We start from the raw sequence: 16,598 nt of genomic DNA on the forward strand, positions 1-16,598 counted from the left end.
GCCAAGAGTGAAATGCCTGGCATAAGAAAAGAGTGAGATAAATATTTGTGAATGAATACAACCTAATAGAGAGTGATTCGATGTAATTCTTTTTATGCAGCCATTCACCTTTGAAGTAGGTCCCATGCTATTGTGTGTGTGTGTATGTGTACTCCACACCTAACACTAAATAAATAGAGAATGGATAGAATAATGTATTTATTTTAGAGAAATTTGAAGGGTTACTATTTTCTGACTTTAATATGTTAGGTTTTCCTACATTGAGTCTAGACTGAACATTTTAATAGGTTTTCAAGAGTTTTGATTGTCTAGCAGAGCATTGTTTAGAATACAGCAAAGATATGGAACAATAATTCTCCAAGGCATTTTTCAGACCTTTCTTCCTCCATTGTGTCCTTCAAGTTTGGTCCTTTCCTTTCCAGTTCTGTTGTCAATTCGCTAGTCCAAAAATGTCTCATGGCATTATTGTGGTTCTGCTCAAAATTGACTCAGCTTTGTTGAATGTTATTCTTTTTATGTTTGTCAAAAAATACTTCAGCAAACACTATCACTAAAAAATTGTTTTTTGTAGAAAATGTTTACGCATGTATTTCCATTGCATTGCTCAGGATCCCCCTGAAAAAGATCTGTATAAAAATAATTATTTTGGACATAGTTTTATATATGAGTGGGGAATTTAATGTAATATGAAAGAACAAAACAGTAGTTTGGTAATAGTGAGTGGGAGGATCTTTAGAAATTATTCCATACTTTTGTAATAAGTAAGGAATTAAAATAAAAATTATGTTAAGACACTAAAATGTGTTTCAAAAGGCTGGTATAAAAACTCAAAAAAAAAACCACGAAACACCATGTTGTAAAAGGACAGGGTCCATAATAGAAATACTCCAAACAAATGATCAATCCATAATTGTAATAGTTACCCACTAAAGTTTTATGCCACTTTGCAGAATTGTATTTTCCCAGCAATTATCATATAGCCACAGCTTTAAAGGCATCATTTTAACTTATGACCACCAATGAGAAAGAGTTGACTAAAATCTCTCATGTTGCAAAATCTACTTACAATTTATGTCTCATCTGTCACTTTGTTTTCACTTTTAATTTATTGAGTCTTTTAAGCAAGAATAGTAGCATAATAGTCTCTCTTATATTCTTATAATACTTTATAATTAAAAAAGTAAGTCAATACTCAGTAAAATCCTGTGAAAAATCAGGGAAGCTAATACTCTCATTTTATAAATACAGAAACAAAATCAAATTGACCTCTTGAGGCAAAATAATTTGTGTTGAACTGGGACAACCTAGTTTGCTTACTCCTTTTTCAGAGTTTTTTTTCTTTTGTTTTACCAGTCCCTTTATGTCCCAAGTTACGGTAATTGCAATGTGTATGCAGTATATCATTCTTAGTCTAGTCACTAATTTACTTATGACACTTTTATTTTCTGTAAAATAGCTTTAAGTTTTTGAATTAATAGTATCACTTTATCCAAAGCTGGTTTTCATAAACAACTTGAAAAATATTTTTTCTGCTGCTTTTATTCAGTACTTATTTTTATTTGAAAGAGTCTAATTTAAAACCCAGATCAAATAATATATTCTACCATCTTGGAGGAAAGAAAATTATCACAGAAACAATAGATATATTAAGGAGAAGAGGCGTAGCCAAAGATTTTTTTTTTTGAATTATTGGGATAAAAGTAATAAGAATCTTAAGACAGAAAATTAAATGCAATTCTGTTCTCTGTTATAGGAATATCACTCCGTTATACAGGAAATTGAACAGTTACCTAGTAATATAGATTACTGAAGCTCCAATTCCTTTCTTTAAGTAAATTCTTATTCTAATATGTCAAATATAGGAATCATTTTTTAAAATACTCTGCATCTGTTACCTATAAGCATGAATGAGTTATTTAAAATTTCAGTTTCCAAATAACAAATCCAGAAAGTGAATACATATTTTTTAAAAGCCAGGAAATTCCATCCATCTGACTTAAAATGTAAATCAACATCTTCCAGATTAATATTAGCAGAGGATCTTATGTACTATTTCATTGATATACTTACCTGGAGATTGTAGCATATATTAAGGTTTTTAAATTATATTTTTGAACATATGAAAAAGAAAATGTAATGCAAATGGATAATGCAATATCTGATTGTTTTTTGCCTGGGTCATGGGAAAAAATGAGAAATCAATCAAATTAAGTGCACACTTTAATCTTATCATTTCATAAGGAAAAAGAAAAATTATTGTCCCTGAAATGTGGAGATTTCGCATCTTTCCAATACTCTGTGTCATTTGAGCTCCTTCCCAGCAGTTGATATGTTTTTTTACAATCTTTGTTTTAATAATAAAAGTTATTATTACCATCATATCATCATCATCATCATTATTTGGAGTAGAAGAGATGTGAGGTGTTGATACAGGCTCACACCTTTTTTTATAGCTTGAAAGGAGAAAATATATTCTTTGAATGTTTGTAGTGTTTATGTAATCAGTACCTATATTGCCAAGTCTTATTGAAAACAGCTGGGTGCCTGCTGCCTGCCTCTCCCTTTGTTGGAACTGTTGCCAGAACAGGTAGTCAAAAATAGAAAGTAAGGGAAAATTCAGGCATCTGAGGTGTCTCTCAGGAAAGCAGCTGTGGCTTCCTTAGGAAGCAGTCATTGTTTCCCATCAGTCAAGACTCTGTATACCCTTGGGTCCAGTTCTGGCATAGCTGGTCCTGCAGTTTATGACTTCAGACTTAGGCGAGAAACCATTTGGGCAGTCCCATCTCTGGCAGAACACTGAGAGAAATCCCCCAAGCTGCAAGCCATATGTGGGCTGCTGGCCTTCTGTTAGCCTATGCTGGGAGGTTCCCATTTACTGGGGCTCTAATCATCCCTTTGACATAAACAAAAACAGTATGAAAGAATCTTTTCAAAACATATCTTTTCAAGATAGGCTGTCTTATTTTTAAAACCAGACATCTCTGTGATTTCTGTAAACATGGCATTTTTTCCCCTAAAAATGAACTCATTTTTTGAGACTTTTTTTTGTTTCCTACATGGTAAAGTCAAATAATTTGTTTAACGGCACACTAAAAATCCTGGATAAGCAGTATTGAATGCTATTCTGCATTTGTAAACACATGCTCTTCCAGATTGAAGTTTTTGTACATCAAGTATTGAAAACTGTTATCCATGTGAGATGCCTTAGACTCTTTATTTATGTCAGAGAAATGCCAGAAGTACGTTTTGCTCTTTGGAATACACTGAAAATCAGTGTGCTGTGATAACAGGATTGGGGAGGAAATGGGCGACACTGCCAGTCATTTAGCACAAAAATGACCTTTTGGTAGAAGATTAGGACTGAATTATTTTCTTGATAATTTTTTGTGGAAACAAGCCTCTGGTTTTAAAATGTACATGCTTTAAATTTTAGTGGTCAGTAATAACAGGTATTAGAAAAATGTAGTACTTTGAATTTAGATTAAATGTTGTGTTTCTCATCATTCAAAAGAGTTCTGTTAGGACACTTAAGGTCTATGATGAATCCAGCAACATCCTATTCAAAAATCTTCTGTTTCAAAACATGTTGGATATGAGGCAAACAATTTTGTGCCAGTGTTAGGCGTATGCAGAAAAATTAAATTGTTTCTAGTTGTAGCTAGAACTTATTTACAGAAATATGAGTAAAATAAGAAAGTTAAAGAATTTTTAAATTCACAGAACTATGTTATACTTCAAAATATAGTGCTATCATAGTTTTCAGAGCATGGGGGCAGGTTATTTTGAATGGTTTGCCTATCACTAATTTTAATGCATAAAAAATCTCAGCAGAGAGTCAAGCTAGGTATAATGTTCATCAGATGCCTTGTTATTTTTCTGCTCTTGTTTTATTCCCAACTTTATAAAAACTAAAACAAACCATTCTTAAAAGTTTTTTATAGCCCTGATTTTTAAAAAATTTTCTTCTCATATCCATAAAAAGTAAAGAACATGAGGTTCCGTGGTGAGCACCAGAGGAAGATTATTGGTGGAAAAAGATTATTTATCTAAAGTACACCTTTACTAAGATACATTTGCCAGCACGATGGTCAGTGTTCTTCCAAACATTTCTTCTCACAAATGATATTTGGTCCTTTATTAATTTGACCTTATTGCAACCCTCTCTCTATGTATCCTTACTGTTTCTGCCCTGTAGTGTTTAAGAAAAAAGTCCAAAAAGTCACTCTTCTGTAGCATTAAGAACTTGGATGATTAGAAAACTACAGATTCAAGCTTCAATTTAAGCAAGGCACATTTTCTGGACACCCCATGAATATATTCATGATTTATAAATCACAGACATAATCTGTGATTCATGATTTATAAATCACAGACATAATCAAGTTTGGTTGTCTCTAAGTTTTTTCTATGTGTTAGTTGTGGTAAATCTGTTTTCACTTTTATTTATTTATTTACTTATTTTATTTTACTTTATTTTTTTGAGACAGAGTCTCGCACTGTCGCCCAGGCTGGAGTGCAGTGGCACCATCTCGGCTCACTGCAAGCTCCACCTCCCGGCTTCATGCCAATCTCCTGTCTCAGCTTCCCGAGTAGCTGGGACTACAGGTGCCCGCCACCACGCCCGGCTACTTTTTTGTATTTTTAGCAGAGACAGGGTTTCACCATGTTAGCCAGGATGGTCTCGATCTCCTGACCTCATGATCTGCCCACCTTGGTCTCCCAAAGTGTTGGGATTACAGGCGTGAGCCACCACGCCTGGACTATTTTCACTTTATGCTAGTGTCTATGTACCTGACCTTTTGACAAACTTAAACTAAAAATATAATAATCTAAGCTGGTAAAAATTGAGAAGTTATGTCAGAACATCAAGAGTATGTGTATCAAAATATTTAGAAATTCCCCAGGAAAACAATGTAAATAGAAGTGTGTCAGTGTTTATAAGGAAAGGCAAGAATCTAGTAGTTATTCAAAGACAATTTAAAAATCCACATTATTGGGTTGTCATTCTCTTAGAACAAGGGTTGGTAATATTGGAATGTTTAGGGCCATGTATCTTTTAAAAACACTTTATTCATAACTTCCAAATCAAAGATGAAAAATTCACAGATGTTTTTGAGAAATGTAGCATCTATTTTCACTTTATGCTAACTATGGTTTATACAATTTTAACCAGATGGGTTTACATGTGCAGTAGCTAATTCATGCCAACCATATTAAAGTATATTCTCTGAATTATGGGTAGGCTTTGGAGACCTCTCAGTGATCTCTAATCTTGTGGCTGATATTTATGGTTTTCAGATGTTATCATGATAGTTTAAATGCGGTCGGGATGAACAATAGGCTTCTCTTCTGTAGTATTGTCCAAAAGGATGCACACTTTCTTAGGCAGTTTAGACTTTTAGAAGTGAGTAAATAATTGTATAAAATTAGGGAACTGAAATAATGCGTGAAATGAAAGATTCTGCATTTGTTGTGTAAATTCAGCTAGTACTTTTTGTTACTCTAATTATGTGTCTTTTGCCCCCATTAAATACTAAAATAGTGAAAATCTGATATTTCCATTTTCGGAGTTCAGCTGAAGCAGTGAAAACTCTGTTTTAATGTGTATTTTGTATTTATCTTTTTAAAACTTGATTGTGTTACGTTTAGTATTTTCTCCTGTTAGAAAATGAGTATCAGTAGATATTTATTGATTGAAGGATATTCTTTTCAATAAGGTGTGCGACAAGCACACAAAAACCTCTTCTGATACTATTGATATTCTTTTCAATAAGGTGATGTTATCACATGGTCATTCACATGAACTTTCTTTTTACATTGTTTTTCATCAGCTAAGAACTGTGATATATATTTATAAACTAATGTAATACTGTTTGATTTAAAATTTAGATAGGAAAAAACCTTAAAAGGCCTCATATTAAGCATAGCTGTGATTGTGTTGTCTCTTGAATGGGGTATAGAAATAAGCACAAAGAGATAATGCAAGATTTCAAAGTAATAGATACAGTATTTGGAATTTATTTCTTTAACATTTTCTTTCCCTTTTTCTGAATATGAATAAATATTTTGGTATATATAGAATATTTTCAGAGTGAAAACAATTCTCAATTTCTTGTAAGTTGACATTTGTGAAACTGGGTTCTTGCAAAATTCTAGAAAAAAATCTATAATTATCTAATATATTTCTTTTTTTTTCTTTTTATTATTATTATTATTATTATTATTATTATTATTATACTTTAGGCTCTATGGTACATGTGCACAACGTGCAGGTAAGTTACATATGTATACATGTGCCATGCTGGTGCGCTGCACCCACCAACTCATCATCTAGCATTAGGTATATCTCCCAATGCTATCCCTCCCCCCTCCCCCCACCCCGCAACAGTCCCCGAAGTGTGATGTTCCCCTTCCTGTGTCCATGTGTTCTCATTGTTCAATTCCCACCTATGAGTGAGAATATGCGGTGTTTGGTTTTTTGTTCTTGCGATAGTTTACTGAGAATAATGATTTCCAATTTCATCCATGTCCCTAAAAAGGACATGAACTCATCATTTTTTATGGCTGCATAGTATTCCATGGTGTATATGTGCCACATTTTCTTAATCCAGTCTATCATTGTTGGACATTTGGGTTTGTTCCAAGTCTTTGCTATTGTGAATAATGCTGCAATAAACATACGTGTGCATGTGTCTTTATAGCAGCATGATTTATAGTCCTTTGGGTATATACCCAGTAATGGGATGGCTGGGTGAAATGGAATTTCTAGTTCTAGATCCCTGAGGAATCACCACACTGACTTCCACAAGGGTTGAACTAGTTTACAGTCCCACCAACAGTGTAAAAGTGTTCCTATTTCTCCACATCCTCTCCAGCACCTGTTGTTTCCTGCTTTTTAATGATTGCCATTCTAACTGGTGTGAGATGGTATCTCGTTGTGGTTTTGATTTGCATTTCTCTGATGGCCAGTGATGGTGAGCATTTTTTCATGTGTTTTTTGGCTGCATAAATGTCTTCTTTTGAGAAGTGTCTGTTCATGTCCTTCGCCCACTTTTTGATGGGGTTGTTTCTTTTTTTCTTGTAAATTTGTTGGAGTTCATTGTAGATTCTGGATATTAGCCCTTTGTCAGATGAGTAGGTTGTGAAAATTTTCTCCCATTTTGTAGGTTGCCTGTTCACTCTGATGGTAGTTTCCTTTGCTGTGCAGAAGCTCTTTAGTTTAATTAGATCCCATTTGTCAATTTTGGCTTTTGTTGCCATTGCTTTTGGTGTTTTCGACATGAAGTCCTTGCCCATGCCTATGTCCTGAATGGTAATGCCTAGGTTTTCTTCTAGGGTTTTTATGGTTTTAGGTCTAACATTTAAGTCTTTAATCCATCTTGAATTGATTTTTGTATAAGGTGTAAGGAAGGGATCCAGTTTCAGCTTTCTGCATATGGCTAGCCAGTTTTCCCAGCACCATTTATTAAATAGGGAATCCTTTCCCCATTTCTTGTTTTTGTCAGGTTTGTCAAAGATCAGATAGTTGTAGATATGTGGCATTATTTCTGATGGCTCTGTTCTGTTCCATTGATCTATATCTCTGTTTTGGTACCAGTACCATGCTGTTTTGGTTACTGTAGCCTTGTAGTATAGTTTGAAGTCAGGTAGCGTGATGCCTCCAGCTTTGTTCTTTTGGCTTAGGATTCACTTGGCGATGCAGGCTCTTTTTTGGTTCCATATGAACTTTAAAGTAGTTTTTTCCAATTCTGTGAGGAAAGTCATTGGTAACTTGATGGGGATGGCATTGAATTTGTAAATTACCTTGGGAAGGATGGCCATTTTCATGATATTGATTCTTCCTACCCATGAGCATGGAATGTTCTTCCATTTGTTTGTATCCTCTTTTATTTCCTTGAGCAGTGGTTTTCAGTTCTCCTTGAAGAGGTCTTTGACATCCCTTGTAAGTTGGATTCCTAGGTATTTTATTCTCTTTGAAGCAATTGTGAATGGGAGTTCACTCATGATTTGGCTCTCTGTTTGTCTGTTATTGATGTATAAGAATGCTTGTGATTTTTGTACATTGATTTTGTATCCTGAGACTTTGCTGAAGTTGCTTATCAGCTTAAGGAGATTTTGGGCTGAGACAATGGGGTTTTCTAGATATACTATCATGTCATCTGCAAACAGGGACAATTTGACTTCCTCTTTTCCTAATTGAATACCCTTTATTTCCTTCTCTTGCCTAATTGCCCTGGCCAGAACTTCCAACACTATGTTGAATAGAAGTGGTGAGAGAGGGCATCCCTGTCTTGTGCCAGTTTTCAAAGGGAATGCTTCCAGTTTTTGCCCATTCAGTATGATATTGGCTGTGGGTTTGTCATAAATAGCTCTTATTATTTTGAGATATGTCCCATCAATACCTAATTTATTGAGAGATTTTAGCATGAAGGGTTGTTGAATTTTGTCAAAGGCCTTTTCTGCATCTATTGAGATAATCATGTGGTTTTTGTCTTTGGTTCTGTTTATATGCTGGATTACATTTATTGATTTGCGTATATTGAACCAGCCTTGCATCCCAGGGATGAAGCCCACTTGATCATGGTGGATAAGCTTTTTGATGTGCTGCTGGATTCTGTTTGCCAGTATTTTATTGAGGATTTTTGCATCAATGTTCATCAAGGATATTGGTCTAAAATTCTCTTTTTTTGTTGTGTCTCTGCCAGGCTTTGGTATCAGGATAATGCTGGCCTCATAAAATGAGTTAGGGAGGATTCCCTCTTTTTCTATTGATTGGAGTAGTTTCAGAAGGAATGGTACCAGCTCCTCCTTGTACCTCTGGTAGAATTCGGCTGTGAACCCATCTGGTCCTGGACTTTTTTTGGTTGGTAAGCTATTGATTATTGCCACAATTTCAGCTCCTGTTATTGGTCTATTCAGAGATTCAACTTCTTCCTGGTTTAGTCTTGGGAGGGTGTATGTGTTGAGGAATTTATCCATTTCTTCTAGATTTTCTAGTTTATTTGCATAGAGGTGTTTGTAATATTCTCTGATGGTAGTTTGTATTTCTGTGGAATCGGTGGTGATATCCCCTTTATCATTTTTTATTGCATCTATTTGATTCTTCTCTCTTTTTTTCTTTATTAATCTTGCTAGCGGTCTATCAATTTTGTTGATCCTTTCAAAAAACCAGCTCCTGGATTCATTAATTTTTTGAAGGGTTTTTTGTGTCTCTATTTCCTTCAGTTCTGCTCTGATTTTAGTTATTTCTTGCCTTCTGCTAGCTTTTGAATGTGTTTGCTCTTGCTTTTCTAGTTCTTTTAATTGTGATGTTAGGGTGTCAATTTTGGATCTTTCCTGCTTTCTCTTGTGGGCATTTAGTGCTATAAATTTCCCTCTACACACTGCTTTGAATGCATCCCAGAGATTCTGGTATGTTGTGTCTTGGTTCTCGTTGGTTTCAAAGAACATCTTTATTTCTGCCTTCATTTCGTTATGTACCCAGTAGTCATTCAGGAGCAGGTTGTTCAGTTTCCACGTAGTTGAGCGGTTTTGAGTGAGATTCTTAATCCTGAGTTCTAGCTTGATTGCACTGTGATCTGAGAGATAGTTTGTTATAATTTCTGTTCTTTTACATTTATTGAGGAGAGCTTTACTTCCAAGTATATGGTCAATTTTGGAATAGGTGTGGTGTGGTGCTGAAAAAAATGTATATTCTGTTGATTTGGGGTGGAGAGTTCTGTAGATGTCTATTAGGTCCGCTTGGTGCAGAGCTGAGTTCAATTCCTGGGTATCCTTGTTGACTTTCTGTCTCGTTGATCTGTCTAATGTTGACAGTGGGGTGTTAAAGTCTCCCATTATTAATGTGTGGGAGTGTAAGTCTCTTTGTAGGTCACTCAGGACTTGCTTTATGAATCTGGGTGCTCCTGTATTGGGTGCATATATATTTAGGATAGTTAGCTCTTCTTGTTGAATTAATCCCTTTAGCATTATGTAATGGCCTTCTTTGTCTCTTTTGATCTTTGTTGGTTTAAAGTCTGTTTTATCAGAGACTAGGATTGCAACCCCTGCCTTTTTTTGTTTTCCATTTGCTTGGTAGATCTTCCTCCATCCTTTTATTTTGAGCCTATGTGTGTCTCTGCACGTGAGATGGGTTTCCTGAATACAGCACACTGATGGGTCTTGAGTCTTTATCCAATTTGCCAGTCTATGTCTTTTAATTGGAGCATTTAGTCCATTTACATTTAAAGTTAATATTGTTATGTGTGAATCTGATCCTGTCATTATGATGTTAGCTGGTTATTTTGCTCGTTAGTTGATGCAGTCTCTTCCTAGTCTCGATGGTCTTTACATTTCGGTATGATTTTGCAGTGGCTGGTCCCGGTTGTGCCTTTCCATGTTTAGCCCTTCCTTCAGGAGCTCTTTTAGGGCAGGTCTGGTGGTGACAAAATCTCTCAGCATTTGCTTGTCTGTAAAGTATTTTATTTCGCCTTCACTTATGAAGCTTAGTTTGGCAGGATATGAAATTCTGGGTTGAAAATTCTTTTTTTTAAGAATGTTGAATATTGGCCCCCACTCTCTTCTGGCTTGTAGGGTTTCTGCCGAGAGATCCGCTGTTAGTCTGATGGACTTCCCTTTGATGGTAACCCGACCTTTCTCTCTGGCTGCCCTTAACATTTTTTCCTTCATTTCAACTTTGGTGAATCTGACAATTATGTGTCTTGGAGTTGCTCTTCTCGAGGAGTATCTTTGTGGCATTCTCTGTATTTCCTGAATCTGAATGTTGGCCTGCCTTGCTAGATTGGGGAAGTTCTCCTGGATAATATCCTGCAGAGTGTTTTCCAACTTGGTTCCATTCTCCCCGTCACTTTCAGGTACACCAATCAGACGTAGATTTGGTCTTTTCACATAGTCCCACATTTCTTGGAGGCTTTGCTCATTTCTTTGTATTCTTTTTTCTCTAAACTTCCCTTCTCGCTTCATTTCATTCATTTCATCTTCCAGGGCTGATACCCTTTCTTCCATTTGATCGCATCGGCTCCTGAGGCTTCTGCATTCTTCACGTAGTTCTCGAGCCTTGGTTTTCAGCTCCATCAGCTCCTTTAAGCACTTCTCTGTATTGGTTATTCTAGTTATACATTCTTCTAAATTTTTTTCAAAGTTTTCAACTTCTTTGCCTTTGGTTTGAATATCCTCCCATAGCTTGGAGTAATTTGATCGTCTGAAGCCTTCTTCTCTCAGCTGGTCAAAGTCATTCTCCGTCCAGCTTTGTTCCGTTGCTGGTGAGGAACTGCGTTCCTTTGGAGGAGGAGAGGTACTCTGCTTTTTAGAGTTTCCAGTTTTTCTGCTCTGTTTTTTCCCCATCTTTGTGGTTTTATCTACTTTTGGTCTTTGATGATGGTGATGTACAGATGGGTTTTTGGTATGGATGTCCTTTCTGTTAGTTTTCCTTCTAACAGACAGGACCCTCAGCTGCAGGTCTGTTGGAGTACCTGGCCGGCCGTGTGAGGTGTCAGTCTGCCCCTGCTGGGGGGTGCCTCCCAGTTAGGCTGCTCGGGGGTCAGGGGTCAGGGACCCACTTGAGGCAGTCTGCCAGTTCTCAGATCTCCAGTTGCGTGCTGGGAGAACCACTGCTCTCCTCAAAGCTGTCAGACAGGGACATTTAAGTCTGCAGAGGTTACTGCTGTCTTTTTGTTTGTCTGTGCCCTGCCCCCAGAGGTGGAGCCTACAGAGGCAGGCAGGCCTCCTTGAGCTGTGGTGGGTTCCACCCAGTTCAAGCTTCCAGGCTGCTTTGTTTACCTAAGCGAGCCTGGGCAATGGCGGGCGCCCCTCCCCCAGCCTCGCTGCCGACTTGCTGTTTGATCTCAGACTGCTGTGCTAGCAATCAGCGAGACTCTGTGGGCGTAGGACCCTCTGAGCCAGGTGCAGGCTATACTCTCCTGGGGCACCGTTTCCTAAGCCCGTCGGAAAAGCACAGTATTCGGGTGGGAGTGGCACCCCTGGAAAGGGAACTCCCTGACCCCTTGCGCTTCCCCAGTGAGGCAATGCCTCGCCCCTGCTTCGGCTGGCGCACGGTGCACTCACCCACTGACCTGCGCCCACTGTCTGGCACTCCTTAGTGAGATGAACACGGTACCTCAGATGGAAATGCAGAAATCACCCGTCTTCTGTGTCGCTCGCGCTGGGAGCTGTAGACCGGAGCTGTTCCTAATCGGCCATCTTGGCTCCTCCCCTATCTAATATATTTCTGATGTTTCCAGTTCATAAAGAGCTATAGTACATTTGGCTCTAATTTATATTCTAGTTCCATTGTGCTTATTTGTCCTCTTGCGCTCATAGGAAATAGAGATATTTTGGAGCAATCCAGGCTTGATCTCTCTTTGGGTTCTTATCTGTACAGCTGAAAATGGTCATCTCAAAAAAAAACAAAACATTATATTAAAAAGTGTATTTAACAAAGGATTAACTTTAGTTTTCTTTAAATAATTTAGGAAAAAAATACTCCATATTTAATGTGTTTCCTTTAAATCAATTCTTACTGTTGGGATTGTTTTAGTTCTATTAAATAGTTAACTGGTATTTTATAAACCTCACTCATACTACAGAAACAATTTTTCAGAAAAATGTACTCTTCTATTTAGGGCCAGGGTATACATTTGTTTAGAATAGAAAATAGTTATTCTAATATTCTAATTCTTAAAAAATTTTAGGGAAATTTTAGGAAATAAGTATATAAGCCTATATTTGGCTGAAAACATATAATTCACTAAATAATAATAACCCTTCAATTTGTTGTAAGGTGGCTAAGTCTGACATCTTCACAAAAATGCCATTTTACACTTAACTCAAATTTCTTCCTTTACAAAGTAGAGTAAGTGACTTTATCATTCAGCAAAATGATTTAGCTCATTTAACATGTTTATTCATCGTATTAGTGATTCAGGGATATACATATTCATACCACTGCTGGCAATACATATAAAATTAAATAAGATATATCTCAATGAATGTTTTCTATTTTAATCTTTGTGACAATAAATACATGTTTGGGAGACCAAAATAATTAGCAATTTCAGAGATTTTATTTTTCTTGTGAATAATTATTCAAGTACATTAAAGCTTTCATTTTATTTGTAAGCTTATCTGAAGGCTAAATTATTTGAAAAGTCTTATTTCATCACTTCCACAAAGGCTGTGGAAGATTCCTAGCTAGTTGTAATTGGAACTTTCCACTGCACAAGGTGATATTTGTTTTTCTTTTCTCTTCTGGTTGCTTATTGATAAATATAGTAAGTGTATTAAAACCAGAAGAGACAGATATGTACATAGGTATAAGTCAAATCCACCACATTTCTTTGTAATTTGAGGGTTTGCAATTTGAGAGCATGCAACAAGCACACTATTCTCTCTCCTTTAAGATTAGATGCTTGATTTGCTCATCATTAGAGCCATTTTGAATAAGGCCTCTTAAAACACAGACATAAACCTGGGTGAGATGTTATGTCCCTATAGGCCCAACTAGGGAGGCTGAGATGGGAGGAGTGCTTGAGCCCAGGAGTTCGAGAGTTCGAGTCCAGTTTGGGCAACATAGCAAGACCTTGTCTCTTAAAGCAAAAGCAACACACACACGCACACACACACACACGCACACACACACACGCACGCGCACACACACACACACATATAACTGAGAGGAACAGCAGAATAAAACACCAGTCCCCATTAAAATTTTAGTATGGATTACTGACAGATTAGCCACCTGCCAATTGATGAACTTTTTGGAAAGGCATGGTGGAAACATGACAGCATCTGTACAGGCTAAAGTTCAGGCATCAGAATTGAGGTTCCTGGGAAGTCAAGGAAATAGCCTGAAGACAAGGACCACTAATGATGTGTTAGCACAAGGAGGGCTTGACACTAAGAATGAACTTCCTCTGCTTTATATTTAGAATCCAGCTGTTAAAATCATGGGACTTGCCTAAAACTAGGATAAAATAAGTGTGCATTCAGTTTGTATGTATCCAAAAACATCATATATGTAGATTAGAGACAAATATTGCAAAATAAAAAGTCTACAGCTTTCATCTATTCTTTCACTAGCCTAAGTGGGAATTCTGTATTTATTTAACAAATATTTGAGAAATGTGTTAATGAACTATCAAGTGACATATTTAATCTAATCAACTAAGGAGACCTAAAATAAATGGCATAATACAAAAATCAAGAGAACAGTTGGACAAGGAAAATTTTAAATGTAGTGACTACAGTAATCAGGTGGTTATATTGACTCTGTTAAATAATTTTCTGGCTTAAAATTATAGTGCAATATATATTTGAATCTATACATTGTATGTAATATTTATATATAAACACATATATTCTAAAATAGAAAATTAACTCTGTTTTCTTCTACTGAAATATTTTCTAATGAATGGTGAATATTTCAGAGTCACGTATTTTTAGAAGGGCACATTTATGTTATTTTATTTCTATGATCCTGTGCCAATCTGGATTTTATTATATATAAAAATTCCAAATTTGTTCTTAAAATATTGATTGTGAAAAGGTCTCAGAAGCCTAGCAGTTACTGACACAAGAAAAAAAAAATAACTAGGAGAATCTAGGTGATGACTACAGAAAAGGAAATGAATTCACTATGGATGTTCATATTCTTTGAAATGATTTCCTAGGTTTTGCAGTTAGATTTTCTTGGAGTAAATGTAAAACTTTATTCTAGCTCTGATATTTAGCAGTTTTGTGATTCCTTGCTATAACCACATGAATTTTGAGTTCCTACTATCTCACTGCCAAATTGGATACCAGCACACCAAAGTTTGTCATGAGAATTAGATGACATAATCTAATAAAGGCATGTAGGACAACGCTGGCCGAAGCAAAGATCTTCATTGCACATTAATATAACCTGATCCTGACTCCTAGGCTTAACCAGTTGTATATCTCTTTGAAGGGATAACACACAGGAGCCTGAAACAAGTAAGCAAGCAAAAAACAAACAAAAAAGAAAACAAACAAGACTGCTAACTGCAGTACTGCATTTTCGGTAGGAATTTAAAAGCATTTCAGATAATTGGAAAAGGGAAGATTTTTGTGATTTACTTAGAGGTAGGTCCTAGAGGATAAAGGATGTGAATCACAGTTTCAAAGGTGGAAAGATTTAGTGGAAACTGGTGGATTAATAACAAGGCATAACTAGACTTGTAATCTTTTCCACTTCCTCTTTAGGTAAAAATTTTTAACAGTACTGGGAGTGGAGATGAAAGTATGGATAGTCTAGGGGAATTGAGAATGGAAAAGAGGAGAATTATGAGATTTATGAGAATACTCCGAAAACTTTATATACAACTTTTGAGGTTTCACTGAAGTAATTCTCCTCAGCCTTCCCTCAGGGAGATCATCCTTGTAACCAATAAAGACTTCTAGTGCCAAATATAGCTTAGATTCCACCACCCTGCACAACAGAAGGTATCTATTAGTTGCTTGCTGAATATTCTGGATCTAAAGTAAATTATTTACTCTGATATTATAGATTTATCATCTCTGTCTCACTTGAAAAGCTACCTTCTCAGCGCCCCTCTCAGCATTAACCCATTTTCATGGACAAATGCAGCTCATTGCACAAGTCTAAGAGCTTTCAAAAATACTCCCCCCAGCACAGTATTATTTTACCTGGCACCATCAGAAGAAATCCCATGAGGTCATTTCTCTTGAATTACAGTCAAAAGAAACAAAATCAAAACCAGCCTTTAAATATATTGTATTTGACTTCTGAGGCAACTCCAGAACGTTAATATTATTCTTGACTTCTCCTTCAATATAACTGCTGATTTTATTTTTAGTATTTTTTCATATTGTGAGTGTTATAGGCTAAAAGGAATTGCATGAATTTGAAGAAGTCCATCAAACTGGCTAATGTGAAGGATGATGGTTCTCTAGAAAGATCCAGGAGGTTCATATGAAACCGAACAACCCACTCATAAATTGAAACATCCTTGTTTGAGAGGGGTTTTTTTGTTATGTTTTTTTTTTTGCTTGTTTGTATTTTGGTTGTTGGTGGTGTTTTTTCCTCATTCATGCTTTAATAGCAAAATCAGCAGAGTTCAAGGTATTTTCTGTGAGTTAACAGCTGTCCTCAGTTAACAGTCTTGACTTCACCGGAGTTCCCCACACCAGAATGCTCCTGTGCCTTCATCTTCTTACTTAAATGTTCTCTCTTTGTATATTTCAGTGAATCTTCCAGGTATAGTGATATTCTTCTTGGGGAGAGGCATCTGGTCCTATTTTAATAGTATGGAGGGGAAGTATACACATATATGAAAAATATAGAGAAACTCCCGCACAGCTATCCCAATAACTCTGGTTGTTTTGGCATTGTTTGCTTTCATCATCATTCCAGTTACCCAGCCACCTAAAATGGTGATCAGGAAAGCAGTCCTGTAGTTTTAATTATCAGTGCCTAGGTAAGAGCATAGGGGAGTGTTTGCCTTTGGGAAATCTGATGGTGCAAAGACCATGACCAGTGTCTGGATTGAACAAACTCAATGAACTTTTCAGGCTGCTTAATATGATTTAGTTAAGTCTTCAGTGTGAAGGAAATTTGC

The 16,598-nt window shown here is 36.4% G+C and overlaps 1 protein-coding gene across 1 annotated transcript in view; it reads left to right on the top strand.

The window, feature by feature from the left end:
- Nucleotides 1-16,598, top strand: part of AGMO (alkylglycerol monooxygenase) — a 371,459-nt gene that overhangs the window by 354,202 nt on the left and 659 nt on the right. The window lies entirely within an intron of this gene.

This window comes from Pongo abelii, chromosome 6 (assembly GCF_028885655.2).
Source record: "Pongo abelii isolate AG06213 chromosome 6, NHGRI_mPonAbe1-v2.0_pri, whole genome shotgun sequence".
NCBI classification, from domain to species: domain Eukaryota; kingdom Metazoa; phylum Chordata; class Mammalia; order Primates; family Hominidae; genus Pongo; species Pongo abelii.